At 43.3% G+C, this 13919-nt stretch overlaps 1 protein-coding gene across 2 annotated transcripts in view; it reads right to left on the bottom strand.

The window, feature by feature from the left end:
* Positions 1 to 10066, bottom strand: part of SLC6A1 (solute carrier family 6 member 1) — a 62920-nt gene extending 52854 nt beyond the window's left edge. Inside the window, exons 1-2 of one of the 2 annotated variants that reach the window (XM_074914481.1) lie at positions 9916 to 10066; positions 8106 to 8387 (exon numbers count right to left, since the gene is read on the bottom strand). The gene's annotated coding sequence lies outside the window, so the exon portion shown is untranslated. The remainder of the gene's footprint in view (positions 1 to 8105; positions 8388 to 9915) is intronic. The other variant, XM_074914480.1, reaches the window with a different exon arrangement.
* Between the last annotated feature and the right edge of the window lie 3853 nt (positions 10067 to 13919).

Genomic DNA, 13919 nt, shown 5'->3' with positions numbered 1-13919 from the left:
CAAAATTAAAGGGTACATATAACTTGGGAGGAGGGGAGTGGCAGGTTTGATACAGTAACATTAGCACTGGGGAAATTACTACTTTTACCATTAGAGAGAGGACAAGTGGCCAATTGCCAGCAGTCCTGCTGAAGACAAGTAAGAGTTTCTGGTGTCACCCTTCCCAGGGGGGTAACACGAGAAGGACGGTTTTAATTTGCATTATCTCATCTGCACAATAATCCTGAGCAGTAGTGGATCCAGCTGTCTTTCACTGGGGAACAAACGTGGCCTAGAGATCTCATCTGAGTAAAGGAACTGGAATCCCAAAACAGAAAATGGGCCTCTGTTGAGAACACACGCCAGGGCTTACCTGCAGCAAAGCAGCACTCCGCTAAGTAAACCACCAACAGACCTTTGCTGGCCTATGCCAGTGAGGATCTGGGCTATTGGGACAACTACTAGAGCTCCTCTGCTATTATTCCAGGACCCAGAAAACTTAGGCTGCACAATTACAGCAAAACCAGTCCTGCTTCATTCATTTTCATGCAAGACTGCTGCCAATTTTAGCAGCCCGCTAGTACTATGTTAACCTGGTAGACACCGCCCCTCTGAAAAGGTGTGATTTTCATACATTTAAAGAAAAAAAGAAGCTCCAACCTCGCTCACACAGAATTCCTCCAAATTAAAACCTGCATGTTTTACCTTCCCCCAGCTTGGTGAAATGACCAATACTGCACTCATTCTCTTGGCTGTCAATGAGCATGGTATTTCTTGATCACAATATTATGCACAGCTATGCCACTAACTAGATTCATCCTCGACAAGCTGGAACAAAAGTGGCATTTTCAGCAGCACACCAACAAGAGCAATGAAGAGGTACACTTGGGAACTGTGACACTGTGCAGACGTTATGGTGACAAGTCACCATACAAAACATCATCTAGGTGATGGTTCGGTTTCCTAAGGCCTTCTATTGTCACTTTTAACAAGGAGGAATCACTCATACTACCTCAGTTCCAACACTTCATTAACTCTGATTGAACACCACAGTTAGGACACTGTCAACTCAACAAGGAAAGGCTGTGAACCTAACAATACTCTCAAATAGTTCTGACCCCTTCTGACCCATATGCAAAAGTCAACTTTTTTTCAAATTGGCAAAATCTCTCAGGATTTAGTCCAGCTGACAAGCTTCTCTCGCTTGCTAGGTAGAACACATGGCACAAAGCACAAAATTCATAAGGAATTCAAGAAATCTTGCCATCAATATGCAGCACAGATCTCTGCACTACAGCAGTTACATTATCTTGTGTGGCACATGCACTGTTCCCATGGCAACCAGCATCCTTCATCCAACTCCATTATTACGGCTATTTGAGGCTTTCAGAATCTCTGGTGTCCAAGCCATGGCTCAGAGCTACTTTGTGCTAATAAGCCTCAAGAATAGATATAAGAAGAAAAGAAGAAAATACGGCAAACTCTGTTTTGCTAATCTATAAGCAACATGGAAAGCAGGAAGTGGCATGGGAAATACAATTCAGTCAGCTAAGGGGAAGCGACACTTATATAACCATCTTCATTAAGTGAGATTAATATAGTGCAAATTCACTATAGCCATTTAATTTCAGAAAAATTAACAGTCAGCTCAGTAAGTTTATTGACAAAGAATGGCTTTGTAACAGGTATGAGGAAACAGAAGGCCTACTGTGTATCTATTGCAATATTAACTTCTCTATCACTGATCTAAAATACATCTTTATTTTTAAAAAAAGGACTGAGTTTGTAATTATCTGCAGAACAGTTCAAAAGAATAATTTGGTTTTGACTTTTTTGGGATGTCTGATATTAAAGTTTTAAAGGGTTACTATGGAAATCTATAATCTTCATAGTATAATCTATATTTGGTTTACATAAATTGTCCCTAGATACTTTAAGTAAGCTTTCTCTATCAATAACACCACTTTTTTTTTTTCATTTAAGCATTTCCACATCAAAGCATTACAGCAGCCTCATTATGCTTTGCACAGCTTAATACAAAGTTTCTCTTAGTCACCAACCAGGGAATTTCAGGCAGAAAATAAATAACCTAATTTATTAAAGCGACCCTTGACAAATCATCCCTAAGTTGCTAGCTAGAGGTTTCATCCCTGTGAAATACACATGGTTCAGTAGGAACAGAAGCGCTTTGAAGTTGGAGGGTTTGAAGGCTCTTAAAAAGAAATGTTAAAATAAATAAAGAAGGCACTATACTAGAAAATGCCCTTGCCATTGACAAAGGAGACTGACAGGCTGCTGAATCCAGCTGATCTTCAGGTACGCTCAAGCTTAATTGTGGTCAGCACCTGTTCAGAAAGAACAGCAATTCTTTTAACTGTCTTGAAGACCATCTATCCTCAGCTATGCAGGCCACATTCAGTGTCAGGTCAGGTGTATTCATTGCTGTTGAAGGTAAGTAAGGTCAAAAGTAAGGTCAGCCTTCAGAACAGACCTGCCAGGGAGATGAGTGAAACCAGCTGGTGCCCCTCTCCCAATGCCCTGTCCATGCACAGAGCATTCAAGCAGCAAGATCAACAAAGCCCGGTTTCACATGGCCTCTCCGAACAGCTGAGACGGCAGGTCTCGGGAAGCTCGCTGAAGCAGGAGGCTTTCTCCCTCCCACTGCTGCCACACTCCAGCTCCAAAGCAAACTCTGTGCCCCAAACTAGCACCCAGGAGGGGCCCTGGCAGGTTCCGTCTTTGTGGGCTGGAGAGCCGTAGTTCAGGGAGAGTGATGACGTTACACTTTAAGTATGATTTTCAAGCATGATAAATATTTAAATATTAGGTTCTGCAGAAAATAAGAGGAAAAAAAAACCTTCTACTACTGGTAAATGAACATATTGAGCATTGTGGAAAAGTAAGACATTGCTTGTTCACGGCTACCATCGCCATTATGTGTACATGGTGCTGTTTGCAACCCGAAAGCCTCATGACCTGCTCATGCCCTCACCTCGCTGTTCCTGCGGCTAGCAGGTACAACCGCTGTTTAATCAACTCTGTGCCTGATACCAGTCTCCAGGCTGATGCTGCCTGTCCAAATAGGTGAACTCATTGCAGGAAAGTGAAAAAAGCATGATTACGATCTGAGAATGTAACTTCCGTAAGGTTTAAGAGTCTTTACATTTGAGGCTGAAGGCATATTGCTATTCAACTCTGGGACAGATTCTGAATTCTGCTCATGTTTGACAGCTAGTGAAATAAACAGAATTAAATTCAAGTCATTTGTGCCACTTAAGCTCACAAAGAAGCTTAACATATTTAAGCATATAGCTTTCTGCTATTAAATAGCTTGTGAGAGGAAGATGCATGGAATTTTCCATCTATGCCTTCCCTTTGGAACCTGCATAAAAAGTTTGCACAACTCTAATTTTCTTGCTCACGAGATCAAAAAAATCCGTTTTCCGAGAGAAGATATGGAGTGATGATCCAGGAATGCTTAAACCGCTCTTCCTTTTTTTGTGCTTCAACCCAGGGAAGGTTTCTTACTTCCAGTACAATTGCAAGTTCTGCGTCACTCTCCTGTACGTGGGCAGCAAGGGATACAAAGAAGGGACTGCTAGGTGAAGCAAACCAGTAGATGCAGCTGAGGAAAATGACATTGTGTTACCCTGAAACCCATCTGCTAATCTAGAGAGGATCTATCACACAAGAGCAGCAAGATCCTTGAGGAATGATATTTTTTCAGAAATGTTAAAACCCTGTTCAAATAATCCCAGTTAATTTTAATTTCGGAAGGTTAGATAGTCCTCAGAATTTTCTCTAATTGCATATTCCTCAGAATAGACTCCTCTGGTTGCTCTGTAATCAAATCATAATTAAAGCATCTGTGTCATTTTATCTATCCCTTCCTGCTATTTGTGGCATTTACAGAAGGCAATAAAGATGCAGCATGCAAAATTTCCAGCATCAAGGCTCATCATCAGAGCAATAATAGGGATTTGTGCTAGTGTGACTGTCTGAGTGTCTCCTTAGGCTTTCATTAGCCTTTAAAAACAATCGAGGAAGAGAAGAATACTAAACAGTGCCCCCCTTGTTGAATCCACAACTGGAGGCCATGTTTTATTCCTGTGATACTTGTTTTTAAAACAGCTGCCTCATTTCATCTCAGCTTCACTGAGAAAACGGTCATACACTGGGGAAACAATTATTGTAGCCTGAAATTAAGAGATATAGTAACATCACCTTGATAGAGAAAAATATTTTCTCTTTGAGGACTGTATCTGTTGTCAGATTGAGTTTCTACTACATTTCAGCCAGGAAAAAGCAAACAAAAACCAACGAACAAGCAAACCGATTCCCCGGAGCTGTATCACAGAACCCCCAAACTAACTAATTCTAGGGTTCATAATGGTGAAGAGTTGGTAGTATGTGCCCTTTATCTTCAAGGGCATATTATAAGTCACATTTCAGAAGAAAGGTGATTGCACAAACTGTGCAAACTCTCCCCTCCCATCCAACACCCCCTACTCAGAAGTGATGAAAACACTGAACAAACTTCTCTGGGAAAGCAGTTTGCATCTTGAGCTTCATTTTATGCATTCCATTCCAGAGGGAGGAAAAAGTAAAATAAAAATTTTGAAAAATCATAATTTCTTGCACAAGCAGAATTCAAGATCAAACTGGGACAATTTACCTATGTATTTTTAGTTTATATTGAAAGTAATACAGTGGTAACTGAAAGCACATATTTTTCAGAAGAAAATTTTGTGATGTATTTATTCACCACTGATGTGACTGTTTCCTCCTTTCTTCTGCCCTAGATTTTAGTCTTGTTACACTATTTTGTAAAGTTAAGGAATGAGCCTCAGCTGTGTAGGCATTGCTTGATAAGCATATGAATACAATTGGTATCAAAAGTACTGATTTTTTACTGTATGCTTTTCATTATTACATTATACTAATTAAACTTTAAAATAATTGTTATTTTACACAGAAAATATTCAATTTACACAAAGATTATTCTAAGAGTGCTTCCGACTAAAATCAGCATTAAGTTTGCTAACAAGATATCACATCTTTTAAAATATGAAGATCAAAACTGGAATAAAAATCAAGCTTAAAACACTAAATTCTTCTTAAATAACTCCTTATTTTTTTGGACGTTGAGTTCTTTCAGAAATAATTTTGAGTGGAAAAGTGCTTTTTGAACAACCAATACCTAAATATCCTTAATTGAAATCTTAAATAGCCTTTTCATATCTAATAGATAATGTCAGCTAGCAGCATGTAAAGCCCACATCTGGATTTGGTTTTATTTCTTTTAGGTTTTTTTGGTTGTTGTTGGGGTTTTCAGGGTTGTTTCGGTTTTTTTTTAAAGAGACAATCAGTGGCACATTGAAATTCCTAGAGTAAAACAAACACAGGACTTCTGAGACACCAAAGTGATGATTCGGAGCACTGCATCAATTACAGCTGCACTCAAAGGACTGGTACCTGTTACACCTTGTGGGTTCCCCGAAACCCACAGGGTTCTTTGGTAACAGAGCTGTCATTAACCCCATACAAAGCAGAATTATTGTTCAAAGTGTGGCATTTTCTGCACATTTAAGACTGATCAGAGTAGCAACACGGAAATATCAGAATGTTATGTAAATGCTTTGGGTCTGCTTCCCTTGGGAAAAGCCAAGCATGACCTCTCAAGCTGATGTTGTTCCAGCTACACTAGTGCAACCGACAGCAGCATTTAGTCCTTGGTTTGCAGATTACATCAGCTCTATTGTGGACGTGGTCAGCATCTTCTGTGTTCACAAGCTTGAATGTTGGCCAGATCTTGAACTATTAAAATCATTGCAAAATACATTTCTGCAAAAATAAAAAACCCAAAGGCTTTCTTGAAGAGTAACGATTTGTTGTTCATGTTACACTGTGTGACCTTCCTTCTTCAAATTCCTTCATAACGGAAAGGAGGGTAGAGTACATACACAAAAAAATATTTTTAAGTTATTTTACTTCCTAGTACATGAGGGACCAAATCCTGTCTGCATTCTGTAAATAGCAGTCATTATGCAGCTGGTAGATTTTTTTTTTAATCGGTAAAGAAGATCCAGGTGTAGATTAATTTACTTATCAGGTTACCTTCCAATCTGACTGAATAAAACACATTTCAAATATCCAACCACCAGTGTTCCCCTTATAAAAGGTTCACACGAGTGGCCTGAGAAAGTCTCAGATTTTACAGATATTATTTTCCCCTTAAAAATCTAAATTGAAAAAAGTAAATCCAATAATCCACTTGGTATTTCATTCTATTCTCACACAGAGCTTATGACAAAAGCATAAATTATGGCCGAAACGCTGGCTATCCTCACACTGACAGTCAAAGGACAGAAGCAGCGGAACAAAATATCTCAGTTGCTGGAAGTTCTGAAGCATATCAGTTGTGGGGTTTTTTTAAACCAAATACCAGATAATTCCCTCGTGATCTGGACACAGCTTAGCCTTGCAGTAGACAACAAAAATCTAAAGATGCCATTTCTTATTGCTATTCGTACAACAAAAGACTTTGTTGCCTTGTCCGTTGTTTTACTGAGCGTCTGCAACAACTGACCTTGTCTTTTAAGTGAGATCTGCCACGACTGTAAAAGTGTTCACTGTCTTTCTCTATTTGGCCATGTCTGCGCTGTCATCGCCTGTTCAAAATGGTCAGGACTGCAGCATCAACCTTCCATTACAAGCATTCAGAAAGGCACTGAGGTGCACTGCTTTCTGCATTTTATGTAACCAAATGTGTCACCACATCAAAAGCACAACCATGCAAATGTCACAGATGACCATCTAACATGCAGCTGAACGGCACAGATATATCCCCAAGTCCAAATTCTTTTTTCGTTTCCAACATTCAAGGCAAGCATGAGTTAGAAGAAATCATGGTAAGTAGAAAATCCTAAGATAACTTGAAAAGAAATTGTCAGCAAGGATTCTCTTCAGAGATAATATTTTTTCCAAATCACTTGTTCGTAGTTGAGTCATCCCAAAAAGCATCTAAAGCTTGTGGAAATCTGTCACTGCATATAGGATGATGAGTGCAGAATTCTTACAGATTATTTAGAAATTTCCTTTTTGCATCTGTAGCTTGGATTGCACCTACACGGTGAATAGATTCAAATACACAGTCAAAAACATCTTCCCCCACCACCTTCCCACTTGTTCCCAGCCCTCATGTTCAATTACTACTCTGTTATACTTAATAGAGCCATCAATGCTGCGGTACTTTAGCAGGGACAGAAGCATCACATCAGCAGTCAGTATCTTCAATAAATACATTAACCACCAACTCGTCCATGTTAACACGTCATTGTTTACTTTTGAAACGCATTTTAGCAACCCACGATATTCATGAATCAAAGAAGACTGGTGTGTGCAGCCTCTGAATGTCAAGACAGACTCTGCTTTTAATCTTACCATACGAAATTACATGTTCAATAAAGCAGACATGAAAATCGCTTCATTTCTCCCTCTTCCACATGCATATGAAATAGTAAGGTTTACACACATAAAATACACACAGCCCTGTTTAGAAATTTTCAAATTCGGTGGGTATGAAGAAATTAATGATCATAACCCAACTATTTATCATGAAAACAAGTGTCTAAAATTTATGCAGACCCATGCTCATATGAACACACAGATGACAAAAATAACTGTAAAAAACCAGCAGTACATGCTGATCACCACCAAATTACATCATTTGTACCTTTAACCCCAGAAGAAACAAAAACCATAGATTCCTCACACGTTCTAGAAACTCTAAAGATTTAGAACTCTCTTGCAAGGAGTTCCCTATGATGCTAGGGTTGATATTAAAATGCTTCAAACTTACCAATGGTTAAATTATACTACCTACTCCTAAAATTAAAAAAAAAAAACAAACCCAAAACCAAAGTGGAGCTGTTAATTCTCAACACAGTAATAACATGGCAATTTCTCACAGATTTCATCCATCTACCATTAAGACTGAAAATTATTTTGGCACCTGAAGGACGGCATCAGCTTATATTTTCCTCCCTTCCCCTGCCCCATCTAATGCATTTAGATTCACACACATTAAGTGACCTGATCCTCAACAGTGCTGAAGTTCCACATACCCAATTAAAGTCAATTTGAACAGCTCAAGCTGAGTGTCTTTGAAATTCAAGTCACTTTCACACCTGCATGCGATGTAATAACTCCAAGTTTTATATCATGGCACTTCATATCTAGATCTCCATCTCCACATTTAAAACATGAGCTGCCAAGCTTCTCAGATGTTGAAGAGACCAGGATCGGCCACTGTCCCTTTAATGTTCCACCTCATCTCCAAAAGGAAAGTCTTTTTACTAGAGCTCAGTGCGATTCACTGGAATTTGCCAGGCAGGTCAGGAAATCCCCTGAAGCAGAGGAAGAATATTAAAGAGATGGGACATGTATATCAAATCTCATTACTGTTCTCTTATGAGAATCAATCAGGTGAAAGGACGTGATGACGTCATTATGACATCATTTACTTTGGGATTAGAAATTCATAGCTACTTAGCAACCAAAGCTGTCCAATACTGAATTAAGAGATCCAGTGGAAGATGTTATCATCTGACCCATTTACTGCAAGATAAATATTTGTCAATTCTTGTTTGGAGACTTTATAAGGCATACAATAACTTAAGAACCCCGTTGTTTCAAGTACAGAACATTAGAATTAAAACATTCTCTCTGAACCTTTATTATTAATATCCAAGTACATCTTTTTACCCTGTAACAGCTAATATGCACACCCCCTCGCAGTCATCTTCCTTTTCACCTTCTTATAGGTCTAAACCCTAAAAATGCACAGAGAAAAAGCTTGTGCTAAACAGACTTCATTATTTTAAAGAACTACAATCTCTCTCAGAAACTCGTAGTCAAGAGAGACTAGTGTAATTGCATAAGAATGCGAGCTTAGAAAGCACGTTTATTTAATAAACTAAGTTGAGAATATCCAGCCGATGAGCTCCAGTATCTGTCAGAAATCCCAACCAAAGTAAAAAAATAAAAAGCTTTGTGCATGAAAAAAGAATTGGTCACGCTACTTCTGTGGCTATTCTGGGACCTGAAAAGGGTTGGATGCCCGGAATCTATGCCTGACCTGATTTTCTTTAAAGTTCACTCATCTCTGTTGAAAATACAGTTCTAAAGCAACTGAGCAAAGATAATACATGAGGAGAAATCATAACCAAGTCTTTAAATCCATTAAGAAGCTAGAAACAGGGCACTGGACTGACAATTCGTGATTTCAAATCCACGCTCTGCTACAGACTATCAGAGCGCTAGAACGCATTTCATATTAAACCAAAGAAAATAAACCGCTTCACCTTCTGGAAATAACTTTTATGAGGATGAGGCTGTTCGGGGTCTCCAGCGGAGCGAGAGCTCCGCGGGCCGAGGAGCGCCCCGCAGCCGCGCAGCCCTGCCCAACGCCCGCGGGGGCTCAGCGCGTCTCAGCGGCGACCGCCCGTGCTTGGGAAACGAACGGGGCGGCCCCGCCAACCCCCGGAGCGGCCCCGCCAGCCCCCGGAGCGGCCCCGGACCCGCCACCGGAGCGGCCCCGGACCCGCCACCGGAGCGGCCCCGGACCCGCCACCGGCCCCGCCACCGGCGCGACGGCAACAGGCGGCCGCCCGCGGCCGTCTCCCGGGCGATTTCCCTCAGCGGCTCCGGGGCCCCCCCCGGCTCCCCACCGCGCCCCGAGGAGATGCCGCCGGCGCCGCCTCGGCCCCCTTCGCCCGAGGGCGGCCGCAGCAGCGCTCCCGCCCGGCCGGGGCAGGGCGCGGGCACCGCCGTGTCTCTCCGCGGGGCGCGGAGCGCCGCCCGCCTCGCCTCAGGGTGCCGCGGAGCGGGCGCACGGCGAAGGACTGAAGTTAGCGCCGGAACGCGCACACCTACCTGCCGCCGCGGCGGGGGAGGAGGAGAGAGCAGAGCTGCTGCTGCCGCCGCCGCCCGGCCCGAGCCACCGGCGCTGCCTCCCCGAGCGATAGTAAATGTTCATTTAAAGCTCGGCGCCCGCCGCTCCGCCGCGCCCTCCCCACGCAGCGGGGGCCGCGCAGCAGCGGGGCCGGCCGCGCCGCCCCGCCCCGCCCCCAGCCCGCCCCTCAGCGGCGGGGCCGCCCGGCCCCGGCCCCCCCGGGCCCCCCGGGCCCCCCCGGGCCCCCCCGGGCCCCGGCCCCCCCCGGAGCCTCGGCCCCGGCCGCCCCTCAGGCCCGGCCCGGCCGGGCCGCCGAGCGAGCTGGCATCGCTCTGCGTGGCGGCGGCACCGCTCCCCTTCCCCGGGAGGTCCCGCCAGGCAGAGCCGTGCGGGAGCAGCTCCCCGGAGCGCGCTGGCGCCTGCCGCTTCCCCGCGGCCCCGGTTAACCGAACTTGCACAAAGTTAAGAACGGCAAGTCCGGGGAGCTGCTAGAAAAACCCAGTTTCCTGACCGAGTTTGAGTCCGGGGGGGTGTGCGTGTGTTTCCAAGCGGAAAGTTCTTGCCAACAGGAAAACTTAGAACTGTGATTTGAAAGTGCTGAAACGAAGATACGTTTCCAAACTTCCTCAAAAATGTCAAAGTGTAGGAAAAGAAATGGTCAGAACCGCCCTGGGATCCTTTCCAGTTTGACATTTCCTCAGTGTAAGATTTCCAGTCCGAAATCCCCGGCCGTCTCCCTCTCGAGGGCGCGTTCCCCAGCAGGGGCAAAAGCGGGGGGAGCCCACCCGAATGACCACCTAGAGAGATTTTCAAGGTAAACGGATTTCTCTTGCAGCAGCATTAAAGTAGCCATCGCTGTAGTAGAAGAACCAACCCCATCCTATATGTTTCACTGCTTCAGTTCAGAAGATGAGGTAACATTCACAACCTCTACTGACATCTGTTGTCTTATGATACACAAAATTGGTAACAAACCTAGCAGGTTGCATGGCACTGGCACACACTTGTTGAGTCAGGAACACCCAGCCTCCTTTTCCTCCCGAGCAGGTCCGGAGAGGTTTTTTGGTTATCATTTACCCCGTCAGTGGATTATGGACCCACCCCAAATGTTTGTCTGTCTTCTTAATGTCTACATTGATCTATGTGAATTTAAGGATGATGTGTGAACCAATGTTTAACCTATGTTAATCATACAGCAACACAAGTATAAACACCGATGTTTATTGCTAGGAAGTGCAGATAGAGAAGATACATCTCATAAAACTGGCTAATTACAATTCTGTAACACAGCTAATTGTGCATGGGTTGCCAGATTGCTTATGAGTTTTAATGTAGAAAATATTAGCAGAGTTTAACACTGTTGCCCATTAATTACAGGGAGTATTTATGCTGAGACTAATAATTGGATTGTCCTGTAATCCACCATAATGATCAGGAATTTTCTTTGCCCGTGCGGTTTGAAAAGGTAATAGCTAATGATATTCTAGCTGTCTAATTTGTATGGTGTCAATGAATAACTGGCATCTTGACTATTACTTCAGGGTTATAGATTTTGCTCCTGATTAGCACTTGATTAGCTCTTGTGTTCATCATAGTCCCATTGTCCTTGTGTTTAGGCTAAGTACTGGTTCTGATTGACCTAGCTTCTTTAAAATGCAGGATATCTGCAGTTGTTGAGACCTGCTCTCAGAGCAGCGCCAACCGACTGTTCAGTTCACGTGAGGCTGGATCTTGAACACAAGAGCTCCCTTTGGGCGTGGATATGCCATGAATTCAGAGGAGGCTACAGCCCTCTCCACTGAGTTGGCATTGTCTGGTGAGGCAGCTGTGGGTTACCTGCCGTGTTGCTGCCATGTGACTGTCTGGGTTTCCTCTGGGCTGGTTACAACGCAGGGGGGTTGGCTGTCTTTTGCCTCCATGGCAGCTTGCGTTGGTAAAGTCAAAACTACCATCTGAAAGCAGCTACATAAACTAGGCCTCTCCAGATATGGGTAGAAGATTTTGTACCATTTTTCCTCACCTTGTTGAATGAGGTGCTTTATCCTTGAAGGCTCCAATTTGGCAGGATAACTCGACATTAAGAGAATAAATTCTGCCAAATTCCATGAATATCCAGCACTGTGCAGAGCAAACCCGAGCACAGTGCTTCCTAAATTGTTGCTCATGAGCTGCTGGTCACTGCATGTGATCTACATTTCAGCAGTGAACCTGTATTAAGACAGTAGATTTTAAGATCACCTTAATTCAATTTGATCTGATTATGATCCATGAGAAATTCGGAAAGTTAAAATTACCCTGCTGATCCAATACGTTTGGAAATGGTGGTGTAGTATCACAGAGACAAAATGCTAACTCTTCCTTCCTTCCTTCCTTCCTTCCTTCCTTCCTTCCTTCCTTCCTTCCTTCCTTCCTGCCTGCCTGCCTGCCTGCCTTCCCAGCCTTCCTACCTACAGCATTTTCCTGACTGCATCCGTTGAAAGGAAGAAGTCTATGATTTGTTCTGGAGGCAGTGTCATAATCTCTAACTATTTAAGCTTTAGCTGCTAGGAGAGCTGTGACAGTGGAAAGTTCTGCTTAAAATTGGATGTCATGCTATAGTTCATTGACTTGAAAAAGATCTGCTGCTGTTCCATCATAACTCAGAGATTTGGGGGGCTGCAGTTATACTGACTCATGAGGCATGCAGATGTCTCCAAGCTCACTTTAAACTTCATGAGAATACTACATGGATTTCAGCACAGGCTGCACAGGCTTGTGGTGTTCTCGACACCTGTACTGCTCTTGGTAGCCACACATAAAAGTCTCTGCCTGTCCACTGAATTTACTGAGTATCTGTTTTGTAATACTGTTGTGTGCTGCAGAATTCCTTACAAACATCTAAGAAAAGGAAGCATCTGTTTAAAGAAGCTCCTGTGAGGGAGGAAAACTATGGTTTCCCCCGAGTTTCCCACAGATTATTTATAAATGTGCTAGGCTTTGCCTGCTGTGTTGGCAAGCTGGTGACTCAGAAGCACATCTCTAGGGGAATCTGTTGAAGGTATGGTTCCTGGATGCACAGACCCATCTCTCTAGGGGCATGACTGTGCACTGACTCCCCTGAAGGACATATTGGGTGGGCATGGGCTTGGCTGCATGCGCTAATGCAGGCACCTCTGGGAGAAGGAAGGGTGTAAGTCTGGAGTGTCCCACTGTCTTGTCAGTTTTAAGAAGTTACTGAAAACGTCCATGGGGAACAAGCTTGCCAGTGGGACTGAACTGTCACTTCCAGGAATTAAGTGTAACCTGGCTAATCTGGAGAGTCTAACAGTGTGTGTTTGGCAAGAAATGTTACTGAGGCACTGTTTTAGTGCCCTAAGAAGGGCAATATTAGGGATTGGAGGGCCGAAACCCTAAACATGATAGTTCAGTTGAGGAAACTGAAAATGATTGTAAACTGGAAGCTGTTATCTGCAGGCTGAAGGAAGACGACAACTGCGCTGATAAGTACAAAGCAATTCAGTCCTTGCTCTGGCAGGTTTAAGAACTATTACTGCAACTGTGTTTGCACCAGTATTAGTACTGCTAAATCTTACAAGCTACAGTGCTATATTTTTAATGCTCTTCTAGATGACATGATAAACAGACTGTTGCTCTGATCATTTTATTTGTCAACAGCTTAAACAACTCCAGAGTGTAATCTTTCCAAAAGGTAGCTGGTGTTTTTTGCTAAAAGGAAAATACATCCCCATGGTAAGTGTTGGTTGTTTTTGGGTTTTGCCTTTTGTTCGTCTGGTATTGCAGCTTTTGATGGTTAGATATCAGATAGGAACTAACTCACAACAGCTAAAGATCATGTGCAGAGTAATGTACCATATTCAAGCACCATATCCTGCAGTAGCAATTAGCCTTTGTTGCAAATAATTTGCTAAACTGTCAAGGTCATTACCCTTTGATTATCAGCCACTAGATCTCAAAAGCTCAGCAGGGTTATGGCTAGCCAGGATTT

The sequence above is a fragment of the Athene noctua genome, chromosome 10 (assembly GCF_965140245.1).
Source record: "Athene noctua chromosome 10, bAthNoc1.hap1.1, whole genome shotgun sequence".
Lineage (NCBI taxonomy): Eukaryota > Metazoa > Chordata > Aves > Strigiformes > Strigidae > Athene > Athene noctua.
The sequence above is the reverse complement of the archived record's forward strand: the minus strand, read 5'-3'. Positions and strand labels throughout refer to the sequence as shown.